The sequence below is a fragment of the Vulpes lagopus genome, chromosome 8 (genome assembly GCF_018345385.1).
Source record: "Vulpes lagopus strain Blue_001 chromosome 8, ASM1834538v1, whole genome shotgun sequence".
NCBI classification, from domain to species: domain Eukaryota; kingdom Metazoa; phylum Chordata; class Mammalia; order Carnivora; family Canidae; genus Vulpes; species Vulpes lagopus.
In genome coordinates, this window is record NC_054831.1 from 94,207,263 (window position 1) to 94,220,667 (window position 13,405).

Below are 13,405 nucleotides of genomic sequence, written 5' to 3' on the forward strand. Positions count from 1 at the left end.
AATTTAGGTCCCATGAGCTGCACACCTATGTTTTCTTGATTCTAACATATTATACCACAAACTCCCCCAAATGTTGCCATCCAGTTAGTCACACTGTATTGCACCCAAATATCACCATATTGTAATATTGCATGTTTTATCCCTTTCTGAAAAATATTAGAATGAAAATCCCATAGAAGTGGGAGATGGGAGATAGCATGGATCTCTGACATCAATAGATGATGTCTAAGCCCAGCTAAGGCACCTGGTACAGGAAGTAGATCTGATTACTCATTTCCCTTCTTCTGGCTGATTCCCACCTAGCAGTTGAAATCAGTATGTTGTCTTGACAGTAGAAAAAGGGAGCTGTATGTCTGCGCATCCATTGTTTAATTCAGCACTAGCTCTGTTTCCTATTTACTTTCTATTTTCCCCATTAAATCTATTCCATAGTTATTCATTTTAATTTTTAGAAAATTTAAAAGTATTTAGATTTTAAATGCTGGTACCAAAAAAAGTGCCATATAGAATTCTTATTCAGGAACATTTGTGGTATTTTGATATTTTATTCATTAATTCATTAAACATGTTCATATGTGCCATGGACTATGCTAGGCTCTGGGGTAAGGCAAGATTTGCTGAGGAAGTGACCCATAAGATGAGGCCTGTGGGATGAGCAGAAGCTGCCAGGTGGCACCTGGGAAGTACACTGAGGCAGCGGAGGAAAGCCACACAGCAGATCTCTGGAGTGTGAAAGAGCTTAGGAAAATGTCCAGAGTATGGTGAGTATGAGGACTGGTTTGGGAGGAGGTTGCAGATGTAGGCAGAAACTCCATTGTAAGGGGCTCGTAGGACACATATGAGTTTGGGTCTCATACCAAATTCAGGACTTTAAAAGTATAGTAGCATAAGCTTAACAGCTTGCAGCAAGCAGCTTCATGTTTCTTGAGAGCCCTTATTAGCCCTGTAGCACGGCTTAATAATTGATGTTCACAAAAACAACCTTTTTCTTAAAGAAAAATTTGTATTCTGTGTCATGTCATCTTATTAGAAAGCAGGGGAGTTGTGTAATATGTTGTTGAATCTCTCTCTTTCTTTCTTTCTTTCTTTCTTTCTTTCTTTCTTTCTTCTTTCTTTCTTCTTTTTCTTTCTTTCTTCTTTCTTCTTTCTTTTATTTCTTCTTTCTTTCTTTCTCTTTCTTTCTTTCTTTCTTTCTTTCTTTCTTTCTTTCTTTCTTTCTTTCTTTCTTTCTTTCTTTCTTTCTTCTTTCTTCTCTTTCTTTCTTTCCTCCCTTCTTTTTCTTCCTTTTTTCTTCCTTTCTTTACCAGAAAGAGTTAAACGTGTGTTGGAAGTTAAAAGGGTAGCCTGTCGTTATCTAGCAAATTTCTTTTTTTATTAAAGCTATGTGTTTATCCTAGTTGCATGCTAACTTGTAGCCTTTCATCTTAGTATATGATATTCATCATAACATATGCAAAAAATTGCTTTAAAGTCTATATAGAACTATTGTTTTTCATCTCCCATTTATCACACAAAGGAAATTTGATAACTGCATTGTTTCAGCCTAAGACCCACTCTTCACTTGGCTCTTAAATTTTATTTGTTTAATTTCTCAATTAAATGTCAAAATTATGTTTTCAATAACTTTTGTGTATTGCATAACATTCTGCATGTTTTCAGGAGATGCATAGTTCTTTACATAAATCTATTTAAATCTATACTCTAGATTTAATCTATACTCTATACTAAATCTATTATGAACAAAACAAACTCAGAACTTTAGTGATGCGTATAATGGCACAGTTACTGTACACTATGATTCTTTTCTAATCCAAATATAACCATAGGATTATTATTGAGGCCGTTAATTAGGGAAATACTATTTGGGGAGAGAATAAGGAAGGAGAATGACATTTAGATCATAGGTGATATTAAAATCCACAAGAAACTGAGAAGAAATACCTATTCTGTAGGAAGTAGGGCAGGGAACAAATTTCCCATGTCAGTGACTACAAACAGAGTGTAGATTCTTGCTATGACTCAGGAGAATGAAAAGATAGATCTTTTGGTCTCAACAGAAATTTAAGGAGAAAATAGATCTATGAACAGGGTAAGAGAGGGTACTTTGCATTATCACAAAGTAAACTGGAGAACTGGGTTCAGAGACACCCCACAACATACTCCAAACTGCTTGACAAAGCTTCTACCATTTCCACTGAAGGCTGAGTGCTGCAACTTACCCAGGCAGTGCCCAGTCTCATTGTCATTGTCTGGTTCTCTCTGCTACGTGTCTCTGGCTCTCAATTCAAGGTCCAGAGAGATTTCTTGGAGCTTTCCCCAGCAGAAGGCAGGCCCTCACCTTTCAAAGGCTTTCAGTGGAGAACTTCCCAAACACAAGACTATGTAGTGGCCAAAAAATATGACGAAGTTTTATACAGTTTAAACCTTTGGATATCCTTTGAATATATTCTCACTTATAAACATTGGTTCCATGCTACCATTCTAAAGATAACCCTTGACAACCAAGGCATGGTTCCCTCCTCCTCAAAGTGAGGAAACCCAGAACCTTATCCATTGATGCATACAGTGCCTAGTTCAGGACCTCTGGGAAATATCCACCCTTATGCTGGTTCTGTCACCATCATGTGTCCATATTCTATAACCTCTGGACTAGGTTGAAAAGTTATTATCAACATGCTCTGTATAAAATTGTGAAGGAATAGAAAACTTAGTTAAAATATTTACATGTAAATCTGACATAGTAAGGAAAAGAACTTAATTACATACATGTAGCCCTAGGTCATAGATAAGATTTCTTTTTTCTACAACTCATTTAATATTTTTTTGACTTCACACAGGAACTTTGATTCCTTAAGGATCTAATCCCTGCTGGTAGTGCCTATTTGGGGTTGCTGGGGATGGCTATCATTTTAAAATATATATATAAGTAGGTATTAAAAAACCCTCTTTCATTTCCATCCTCAATCTTTCAACACCCCCATTGTGTAATAGCCACCTATTTTCCCTAGACATTTGGGATCAGCCAAAAATACAGGCTTTTTCATTTTTTACTGATCATCCCAGTACCAGGGGAAACACCAAATATACAAGTGGTTTTCTCAGCTTCTAATTTAACAGAATCACATTTGTTATTGTGTTAACATTCTTCCCATGGGTGCTTGAAGCCTGTCTCAGCAGAGCCTAAAGTGGCAGGAATGGTGACCATATATTGTGTTTTCTGTTTGTTTCACAGGTGTGTGTCATGTCCCATCTTGAGGCTAAAGGCTGCATCTCATATTGCTGTGTTCTGAAGCGCTTGGGGTGAAGTGTGATACGATTCAGTATTAGGTTATACTGCTTACGAGCCTTAGCACTTTGAAGAATGGGGGATTGGAGAACCTGATCAAATATAAAGGTGATTACTACAGTAGGAAGCCAGAGGTTCAGTGTATGGTGCTCAAGGGTTGTCTTTAACTTGGGCTTGATTATGGCAACTTTTCATTTCTATTATATAAGGATGTTCAGTTTCCTGGCTGGAATTTTTATCACACAGACCGCTATGGCATGTTCTAATGCAATGAGTCCATTGGTAACTGGATCTGTAAAGTAGCTAGAGGTACAATGAACATGTCCAGCCCTCCATAGAAAGGGACAGGCAAGAGATAGACTGTGGCGGAATCCTGTTACGCAATGTGTAGTTTGTGGCAGGGCCACAGGGCTAGGAGTATATTAGAGTGTCATGCATAAAAACTGATGAGTGCAGTAATGCCACAATGGGTTGGAATAGTTGGCAAATGAGTGGGTCTACAGGTAACCTGGAGCTTTTCTTAGCAACTAAAGTGTGCAATGCATAGCACAGAAAGACCAATTATTATTATTATTATTATTTTAATTCAATTTGCCAAAGTCTTTGCACCATTTTTGGAGAAAACCACAGAGTGGTCCGAGGGAGAAATGTCAAGACTCAGTACCTGACTGAAAAGAAACACAGTGTAAGAGGTAACAAACACACATAAAGAATAAAAAGAAACTTAAAAAAAAAATAGGCCTAGGGATCTAACAACCCTTTCAGTTGTGAAAGTGACAAGGACATCCAAAAAAAACTATCATAAAGTCATGACTATATTTAAGCCAAAATTGTGCAATTATTTGGGGATGATATAACTAGAAGAGTCCATTGTATTTGAGATCTACCACATGACATGTTATATTTGTTTCAAAATTTTGCTACTAATGGAGGAATTTTACAGTTGAAATTACAAGTACTGAGCATATTACAAAATTACTGAGTTGATTTACTTTAGACAGCACATTTTCCCATGGGTCAGCAGAGGGGAGAGTGTCAGTATAGATGTGAGTCTGGTACTGTAGACTCAGACTAGGAAACCACAAGCTGACCAAGAACACTGACCTCTCAAGCATAAATTCGCAGCTCCAGTAATTAAAAAGAGGCCTACCTCTTTCTAATCCTTAAAGTCTAGGTTTAGAAATGAATGCCTGTGATATTATGCAACAGCCCATGTTAACACCATCTTTGTTTTTGTGTTGAGAGTGACTGTGATCTACTTCTTTGTAAACTAATATAATCTTCAATCCATTGCATTTCATTTGGTGGAGAATTTAACTTAAAATGTAAGTGCAAAAAGAGTAGGAGTGAGAGACAAGCTAGAATTTTCCAACTTAATATCATGTGAACACTGTCAACTTACCTTTTCTGTTAGCTTAATTTTAACCAATATACAGCTACTGAAATAAGAATAAAATTGCTGTCCAGAATTATGAGTATTGGAATGAGAACGAGGGTTCAGCACTGTTGATTTCTCTTTCTTTGAAGAAGAATAGCTTTGCTGAAAAAAAATGAAGTTAGTATGTCAGGACCTTAGATTTAAGGGGATAAAAAGACCAACAGTTTCATTCAGCACTTTTCTCCCTTAGCACATAATCAAATATAACATATATCAATTTGCATTGCCAACCATTAGCATAATCAATTTTAGTTAGGAAAGAACACTGTACTCTTCTCTTCTATCTCCCATATAACTCTTAGAAGTACTTTGCAAATCCTTGTTGATTTTGATTTCTTTCCTATTGCAGTAGGACATAACTAAATTTGGAGGATTTGCTACACTGAGACCATTTCTAGTCTAGACAGAGATCCGCAGTTGTCTCAAAATTTAATTCCAAATAAAATTGTATTCTAACTTTTCAGGGGCTCCTGGGTGGCTCAGTCAGTCGGGTGTCTGCCTTCTGCTCAGGTTGTGATCTCAAGATCCTGGGATCAAGTCCAGAGTAGGGCTTCCTGCTCAATGGGGAGCCTGCTTCTCCTTCTTCCTCTGCCATCCCCTCTGCTTGTGCTCTCTGGCTCTCTCTATCTCTCTGTCAAATAAATAAATAAATAAAATCTTTAAAAATAATAAAAATAAAACTCTTAGTTTTAAATGAGAAAGCAAACTTTCAGTGAGTCCATTAGGCAATTCCTTCTAGATCCATACTTTCGGAAAAGCATATGATGAAAACCAATAGATATATATCTAATAAGAAAACAAACTCTTAGAAAAGTAGTACAGCTAGAGAAGGCATTTCCTTATAGCCCATGTGCCATTCAAAGCCTGTGGTGGGGCTAGAGGATAGGGAGAGCAGGGGGCATTAAGGACAGAGGGAGACGGCTTGCACATCGAGTAGATGCTTTGCAGTATTGAAAACCAACCGGGCTTTTATTCTAGGCGAGATGAAAAGCCAAGAGAGGATTAGCACAGAGGAAACAGAATGTGCAAAGGCATTGAGGAGAGAGAATGAAATATGTGGGAATCGTAAATAGCTCCTTACTTGTCTGTACTCTCAAATTCTTTAGAGAATCAGGTAAGACATACCAGCAGGTGCCTATCTACTAAGAAATCTGGGGGGTTCATAACTATTTCCTTGGACTAGAGAGAGGGAGAGGAGGGATCAGACCCTTTGCAGAGCCTGGGGTCTTGAGAGGCAGCTCAGGGAGTGAGGTAAGCAGATGGTTTTCAGAGACTGGGGTCTTTAGAGGCTGTGTAAGCACTGCCTAGACAAGTGGAAGTGGGAGACTGGGTTGGGGGTTCTATGCTCCCCATGCCCCTCTTTCAACCCGGGAAAGTGTGCTTATTTTTTATGTGTTTATTTTTTGTCTTAGGGTTCCACATTAGATTTCATTTGAAAAGTGGTGTTCTGCTACTTTTTAAAAATGTATTAAGAAATAAGAATAAGTGGGAAGAAAATTCAGATACCGGTACAGATAGCGGAGAAGGGAGAGATGTAGCAATCCTGGAGCAGGATCTGGAGACATGGTAGAAAATTGTTTCTGTTAAGGAAGAACCATAATAAGCTTGCTCCTTTTTAAGTTGAGAAGCAAGGACTGTTAGAATGTGAAAGTTTGATATATGGGGTGATGAGACCTGATGGGATGACAACTGAGGTCCTATTGCAGAGAGGACCATTCTCTTCATTTGGAAACTGTGAGGGTAAAGCCTAAGGATTTCCTTTGACTTTTTCTTTTCTTTTAGGCTTTAAATAAACATTCAAATAAACACATCTTAAGAAGGCTGATTCTCACACCTAGTTCTTGTTTGGTCCTTTGGTCAAGATACCATAATCCAATTATTTTCTCTGTGGCATAAACCTTGACAGGAAGGATGTTGGTTAGGTATACCAGTTAGCTCCCAACAGTGTGACCAAAGGTTGTCACAGAAATGCAGTGAACAAATATTGAAAGTCACTTTTATATGCTTTTTTTTTTTTTTCACAGACTACCAGGGTGGACTGAGTCTTTGAAAAGCCAAGTCACCATTCCAGCCTTCAGGACAGATGAAAAATCTCTATACTTTTCCACCGTAGAATCTAGGTAAGGACGTTTTATGATCTGCCTTAAAACTCACCTTCGCCATTAGCAAGATTTCCAGTCAAGGGGCTCCTCATCATGAAAATGCTTTTTTTTGTGCTGCTGCCAATTCAGTAGATTCCCTCATGCTTCAGAGGAGATGGAGAGCGGCCCCTCACCATCTTCGGTGTGCACAGAATTGCACAGAATTGCAGGCCAGGAAGACCTCCGTTCTCACTGCAGTGCAGTCAGATAAATACTTGCTCCATTTCTCCCATCGTGCTCTTGCTGCAGAAAGAGCTGAAATCAAGTGTCATTTGGGGTCCGCTACTCAGAGTGTAGCCCAAAGACAGTAACATCCACATCATGGGGATCTTGTCAGAATGGTCTGAATAAGATTCTTTTAGCAGGATACTCATGTGAGTCTCATAGACATTAACTTTTAGGGACCCCTCATGCATTAGGAGATGCTTCAGGATCATCCCACAGGCTGGCTGGCCTTTCAAATGCCCTCCCCCAGTGGCTGGCTCACCGTGCTTGTGTCTTTCTCCTACACATCTTAGCATTTGCATTGCCTGCCACAGTGCCTGGCGCACGGCCCTCTGATCTGCTTTCATGCAGCTCATCGTGTCTACTGAGCGAGTTACGGGATCAGCACATGGCACAGTATACTCCTCCCAGCACCGTGAGAAGTTCACATGATCGGTTTTTCTGAATCTGGCTTTGACTGTAATCATGATTTTCTTGGCCACGTATCACGAAACAGACAGTACTACTCCCAACTGATAACCCCTTTGTTTCACCTGGAATGATCTCTCCTCTTTGACTCAAAGCACCTCTGCATTTCCATGTTCCAGTATTTCTGCAGCTGAGATGATCTAGTGCTGTTCAATTAATCTATTTTTTAAATCTCTCACTTCACTCTCATTCCAAGTGACTGACGCTGGTGGCAGGAGGCATCATTTGAGTTATTCCTGTATCTTGCCTTTATCCTTTAGCTTTCAGCAGACTGATGTTTCAGAGGCTTTTGGTGGTAAATGGAAGAATGCAGAGGGCTTTTTTCTTCCATCAGCATCTTTAAGAGTTTTTTCCCCGCCTCTAGTTGCGACAATAGCATTGATTTTATTTTTTTTGTCTGCTCTAGCAGGATGATAAATAAAGCCTTAGCATGATAGATAATGTTTGCTTCTTTTCAGACCGGGTATCTTTTTTCTTTCACAAGCACTCTCCCACTGCATGCTTTTGAAGTAGAAGTGACAGTTTTTCCTAAGAACATCTCTACCTTCCCTTGCTGCTTGTTTCCTGCATAATCATAAAGCGGGCTATTCAAAAATCGGGTGTTTTGTGGAGTGATGAAGATGAATTATCCTTGTTCTGCACCAACAGAACAGTTATTGGGAAAAAAAGTTATTATACTTTTCCCAACTTTGAGTTGCCCAAATCAAAAAGAGACAAAGAATACTGCTTGGTTTTAACCTGTCAGTGAGAACTCAGGAGAAAGGGGTTTCCTAAGGAGTTGAAGGACGCATTTCTAAAACATCTGTCAACACTCATGTTAGACTAAAGATTCATACCAGGGTAAAACATAGTTCAATTTTGATCTCGAATTTCACCAGAATCATTAGGGAAGGGGGATGACAGCGAAGGTGGTGGCTTTCCTAGTCTATTGGAGAATGCTCAGGTGAAGGGTTGCAAACACAACTTAATTAGAAATGACCCCGATAGAATCTTGTGTGTAATGCCCTTGTGTGTATATTTTCTAGGAAAGGCTAAAGTGGAGGGAAATAGAACATTTTTGAGGTTGGCAAAATTCAGGTAGGAAGCCTGGGACTTTCTGGGAGTTGTTTGAGTAGCTGTAGCCCTGAGTCAAATGTAAGTTGTAAAGTGTCACTGCAGATACTCATCAGGAGAGAAAACCATCCATGATGGCTAAAGTTACAGCAGGTTGCATTCTGCTACAAACACCCATAGCTGTCTCCCCTCAGTGACCATCCTGCGGGAGAAACAATTGTTAACTGAATAAAAAGCACCTCAGAGGATGTTGACAAAACATGTGAGATATGATTTTTTTAAAATGATTTTATTTATTTACTCATGAGAGACACGCAGAGAGAGAGAAGCAGAGACATAGGCAGAGGGAGAAGCAGACCCCATGCAGGGAGCCTGATGTGGGACTCAATCCCAGGACCCTGGGATCACGCCCCAAGCCAAAGGCAGATGCTCAACTGCTGAGCCACCCAGGAATCCTGAGAGATGATTTTTAAATGGTCTCCTCAGGCTTGAAACACCTAAGTAGATGTAAAACAAATATGTTCAGTGAGATCTGTGCTCCAACCGAGAAGCAACCTACAGAAAGGTGAACTGGCATCTCCCTACATTTTTAAATTCGCAGTTTTACTGTAGAAAATGAAAAACATTGTATTATACCCCTGTCAGTGAAAATTTATGAATTCCATTTTCTTTTTAGGGTTTGTAAGTTGGTAAAATAATTTTAGGGTCAGCGTTGGTCAGACTTTACATCTGATTCCTTGGAACCAGGGATGTTCCTCCCATTAGCCAAAGAGTGAACAATTCTGCTGGCAGTGGGAATATTAAATATTAAAGTTATTATCTTAGATTTGGTTGATTTTAGTCAAGCAGTGCTAAAGTGTCCTTGCCTCATATTGTCTTTGTCTTTGACTCAACTACAACTGTAGATTCTTCCCAGGGATGCTTGTCTAGAGGCGTGGAAACCAATGTATGTGCAGTCGAACTTTAGTATTGACTTGAGGTTAATTAGAACTTTTTGAGACTGAGTAGAAGAGAGTGTCAACAGAAACTCTTGAAAGTTAAAATACAAGTTTTGATTACTAAATCCATGCCTTTTTCTCTGAGAAATATCTCCTGTCTGCCTGGAAAATCACAAATCATCTTCTCTCTCTCTCTCTCTCTCTCCTCTTTTTGATTCCACACGTTCCTTTTAAAAATTAACCTTTCTCTTTAATGCTACAGTTCAGGTGATCTATGACACATCCTTATTTCAAGGTTCATCGCTCTGTAATTCATTAGACAAAGGAGATTTCAATCTCACAAGGACCTTTATTCATTCAGGGGAAGAAAAGGCCTCCTTTAAAATAGTAAATGAAGGGATTTGTGTATAAACGAAGATATTTTTTAGAGACCCTTTCTGTCACTTAGGTCAGTGTTGAGGCCATCAATGCTTTGATTTATGTTTGAGGAGGAAGAGAACAAAGGACTCACACTGAATTAGAATTGGATTCCACATGGATTATCAAGTAGAAACATTAGAACATCAGATTTATAGACTGTTTTGTGATTGTGCACTTGTGTAGCTTATTGATAATGGAAGAAAAGTGTTGTGCTGTAGTTATCATGTTCCAGACCAAAGCCATGGCCAGCTTCTTCTACCTGTGACTTCTGAAGCTGATTTTAGCACTTGCTTCCGAACCCAGAATAAGTATTGAAATATTTTCAATGACACTGTTGGCACCACAAGTGATCAATGACAGGGATTTGTGACAGCCCTCTCTTGCCAGCATCCACTTCCCTCCCACAGAGCCAGTGTCTTCTAAGGGCACCCATTGTGCTTTCTCCTAACACCACCCTCATCTTGTTGCTTTGGAACGGTCTGGTTGGCCTCTCTAGTTCCATAATGAGAACAGCTGTAACACCTTTGCTCAGGGCCTGGCATGCCTGAGGACTTCACTTCCTATGTGTGTGATTAATAAGGAGATAACAGAGATTGGACTGACCAAAGAAGCTCATGAGGCATGTGGACTTTGAGAGCTGTATTTAAGTTACTTGTGGAAGTAGATATGGAGAGAGTACAGTGGAGCCGTTGTACCAAACAGGCATTTTCCCATCCCATGTAACAACTCCTACAAGTTTGATTCAGTTATCTGTTTGGGAGGTAATGTAGACATGGCCATTTGAAGGCCAAGAGATGATAGCCTATCATTGAACTGAGGGCAAAGCTTCAATCCATGACGTGCACACTTGAGATTTTGAGGAGTCTTTCTTGGATTAAATAAGGAAAGATAAGATTTTAAAAAGTATCTCTTGTACCTAGAGCAGGCAGTATTTTAAAATATCCTTCTTGGCCTGAGGAGAACATAGAATTTGTTCTTTAAATATCAAACAGAACATATTTCTTAGACACCCATTGTTTTCTCAGCCTGACCCCCAAATGCATATAGTTAGAGCCGGGTAGAAGAAATGGTTTCTGGCTCGAGTCAGTACTACAGTTGGGTTGGGAATGGCCTATAAACAGAGACATGATAAATCATTTGCTTATTGTTCAGGAATATTTATGCTAAATTACGTTCCTAGATAATTATATCCAAATTTGCAGACAACTCAAAATGAGAAAGACTAATATAAATCAAATTTTGTTATACTAAAATAATTTGTTACAGACTGAAGTCTGAGGTTTTGACCTACAGAGATTGGAAACTTGAAGTTGAGACATTTTTTCTGAGTTCTCTGACTACAGAGGATGCTAAATTGTTTGGAATTTTCAGATGATCAACTCCTCTGAAGAGTAATGATAAACAGCTGATCTTTATATCCAGGGTGTATTGATCTGTCTTCCAGCTCAGGACTGACCCTGCTGATGAGGATCTATAAATCAAGATATATTCAGGCAATAGAAAATCTGAAATAAATACAGGGACACTTTTCCCTGTGCATCAAACTCCTCCCCTTCCCATTCCTTCTCCACATTTCATAAGATCCCAAACCATTAGAATCCAAGGTTTTATGCTGATCTCCTTTCTCTCTGCCATATTCTTTAATAAAGCAGCACACTCACACACTCAGCTTTTCCATCTTGTTACTCTCTTTTGTCCCAGGGTGCTCCATTCTGGCCTGATTCTCAAAACCTTTGCCTCTACTTTGCTTCCTCTAGGCGGCTGCCTGTCTTGCTAATTTTTTTGACCTCTCGACTGTACAAAGGTTGTCTGTCTACTGGCCTATCCAAGTTGATTTGTGCAATGAGCAAAGATGCAGACTGTTAGCTCTCTCAAATCTCTGTGTGCAAGAATGCTGGGACAGTATGCTGTATTTAGAGTGAGACAGTGAAGCAAATAATTCCCTGGAATGTGTTCTGAGATTCCATTGTTAAACTACAGTTTCTCATTAATGGCTCTAAATGGTCATGATTGGAATTTTAAAATTCTTTTCAGTGTGTGTGTGTGTGTGTGTGTGTGTGTGTGTGTGTGTGTGTGTAGGGATAGGATGAAAGCATTAGGGGGTAATGGCGGGGGGCGGGGGAACAGTGAGCATTGTGATTTGAAGGTATTTAGGCTCTGAAGGCAAAATCTAAAAATGAGGCATCTTGCCAGGAAGAAAAAAATGGAAAAGTAACTGTGAGTTATAGATTTCTAGTGCAATGCAGGTTTCATTTGTGATTTGCTTGATAAAAATTTAAGGCCTTTTCTACACCAGCTACTATGCTAGGTTCTGGGCAGTAAGGTACAAATCCTATTTGGAGGAAGCAACTGCCCTGAGACAAACAGGCTGTTCAAAATTCATGCAATGAGCTTTATAGTGGAAATACTTGCAAAGCACTCTTGTAGTATAAGCATTACGTTGTAAGCTTGTTGAGGGCAGAGCCTGTATCAAATTTACATTTATAAGCTCAGCCCCCTAGCTCGATGGTTGGCACATAGTAAGTACTTGATAAATATTTAATGGTTAAGTGAATGAATGAAATCTGTCCCCTCCATCTGTACCAATCATTTATCTCCTGTTGTGTCAACTATCTCTTATTTTGATATGTAGCTTTGTGTCTGTGGGAATGTTTTGTCTGTCTTCTCTATATCACTATTTGGTACCTAGTTTTAAATCAATGATATTTATTGGTAAATGAGTTTGTAGCCATTCAGTGCCTCAGCTTGCTATATATTAAACATGTTGAAAATTTATTGGGGTAAATAGAACAATCTTCAGATTCCAGTGCCTTGCAGATGATTTGATGATTTTCACATGTGGTTCTCATATTTGATTGGGATGACATAGGAAAAGAAAGCTAAGGAAGCCAACACCGTATACTTTGGGTCACTCTTTAAGAAGAAACAATTAAGGGGCATCTCGGTGGCTCAGTTGGTTAAGTGTCTGACTCTTGGTTACAGTTCAGGTCATAATCTTATGAGTCATGGGATTGAGCCCCATGTCAGGCTCCGTGCTCAGCAGGAAGTCTGCTTGAAGATTCCCTCCCTCTGCTCTTCTCTCTACTCGCAGTGCTCTCTCTGTAAAATAAATAGATCAATCCTTAAAAAAGAAGCAATTAAAAAAAAAAACAAACACCCAGTGACATTTATGCCAGTATATAGTGAAGCTTTGTCCTTGATGAAATGGCCATGTATTTGGGTCAGATTAGAAAAACAATTAAAAAGCAACATCCTCTTCCCATCCCCATTTTCAATTTTCGAAATTATAAAATATTTTATCAATACAAAAGAAAATAAATCATATAAAACGAAGAATACCAAAATGAACCTCCCCTCAACCCAGAGATGGCAAATGTTTATCTCCCCTCACTCCGGCCCTCTTCCCCGCCTATATTCTGTCTCTTAGGAGGGACCA

The 13,405-nt window shown here is 39.2% G+C and overlaps 1 long non-coding RNA gene across 1 annotated transcript in view; it reads left to right on the forward strand.

Moving 5' to 3' along the window:
• Positions 1-13,405, forward strand: part of LOC121496483 — a 324,318-nt gene that overhangs the window by 195,985 nt on the left and 114,928 nt on the right. Inside the window, exon 2 of the long non-coding RNA XR_005989250.1 lies at positions 6,749-6,844. This is a non-coding gene — a long non-coding RNA (uncharacterized LOC121496483). The remainder of the gene's footprint in view (positions 1-6,748; positions 6,845-13,405) is intronic.